The sequence below is a fragment of the Otolemur garnettii genome, unplaced genomic scaffold (genome assembly GCF_000181295.1).
Source record: "Otolemur garnettii isolate 467f Iridium unplaced genomic scaffold, OtoGar3 scaffold00010, whole genome shotgun sequence".
NCBI lineage: Eukaryota > Metazoa > Chordata > Mammalia > Primates > Galagidae > Otolemur > Otolemur garnettii.
The window spans coordinates 23308889-23309342 of NW_003852405.1; positions in this window are offsets into that span (position 1 = coordinate 23308889).

Sequence of the window (454 nt, forward strand, 5' to 3'; positions counted from 1 at the left end):
AAAAAAAAAAAAAAGATAAATATTTCAAGTAAATTTTGTAGGGGATATTACCAGTTGCACCTAAAAGTTACTTCCTAATATAGATGGTCTCCTAAGGAGGACAAGCCGTAGAGAGAAAAGGCTAGAATGTGAGAGAACGCCTGCATGGAAGTACCCAGAGCAGCAAAAAAATGGACCCAAAGATGAGCTTCAGTAATTTGCAACTTTGCTTCAAGTTCTGGTCATACATTTTGCTTTAAATTATTTTACCCTTCTGAAAAGCTTAAGGGAATATTTTAAAACATGCCAGAAACCTGGCCTCCAACTGAAGTTATTAAGACTATGTGTCAGACACTGGCGACCCAAGATTAATCTGGTATAAAATCAAGAATATCTACCAACCAGTTATTCCTCTCCAGCCCACATGTTCTATGAAAATACAAATAAATTATTCACAGTTACAAAAAGATAAGTT